Below are 732 nucleotides of genomic sequence, written 5' to 3'. Positions count from 1 at the left end.
CTAAATCAGCTTTCCTGTATGACAATTTTCTCATCCTTCTGCAGATGAGTAGAAAAATTGATCATAATCTTGTAGTAGGTTGGATGCATGGATCGGTGGATGTGTGTGTGCTCGTGTGTATGCCTTCTTTTATTGTAAGCCTACGTTTGCTATTCAGACTATCTGTATTTTAGGCCTCTCAGAGAAACTCTTCCAAGTACCAAAAGCTTGTGTGTAACTTAGGGCAGTAGTGCTGTAACTGTGTTTGTAGCTACTGAATGACGCTGTGATGGTTTTCACATATGTGAGATCAAAGAGATTATCCTGGCAAAAAGGCAGCTTCTTTTCCATGTGATCTGGTAAGAATTTTCTCTCCTCTGTTACAGTTTTGGGTCTAACTAGTCAGTATCATAATAGTTCACACAGGGGCTTGAGCAGTTGGATTTATGTTTATATCCTTGGATACTTTTATAAGGCTCAAAAAGTATCAGGCTCATCACAAAGCTAGTAAAATTTCTGGATCATACACAGCAAGTTTACAGCTATTTCAAACGTCATATTGCCAAGAGTTGTGAACACAAAGAAAAGGAAGGAACCAAAAATATCAGACTTGCAAAAATACTACATGACTACTCAGTTAAGCTGTGTGTATCAAGGCAGTTCTGTGCAAACTCACATCCTGTTCCAGCAGGGCTTACTTGGGCACATATGATACTCTGATTTAGCTTCCCTGGGCTGTGGATCATCTGTACA

The sequence above is a fragment of the Pyrgilauda ruficollis genome, unplaced genomic scaffold (assembly GCF_017590135.1).
Source record: "Pyrgilauda ruficollis isolate IOZ18807 unplaced genomic scaffold, ASM1759013v1 scaffold122, whole genome shotgun sequence".
In the NCBI taxonomy this organism is placed as follows: Eukaryota; Metazoa; Chordata; class Aves; order Passeriformes; family Passeridae; genus Pyrgilauda; species Pyrgilauda ruficollis.
The sequence above is the reverse complement of the archived record's forward strand: the minus strand, read 5'-3'. Positions refer to the sequence as shown.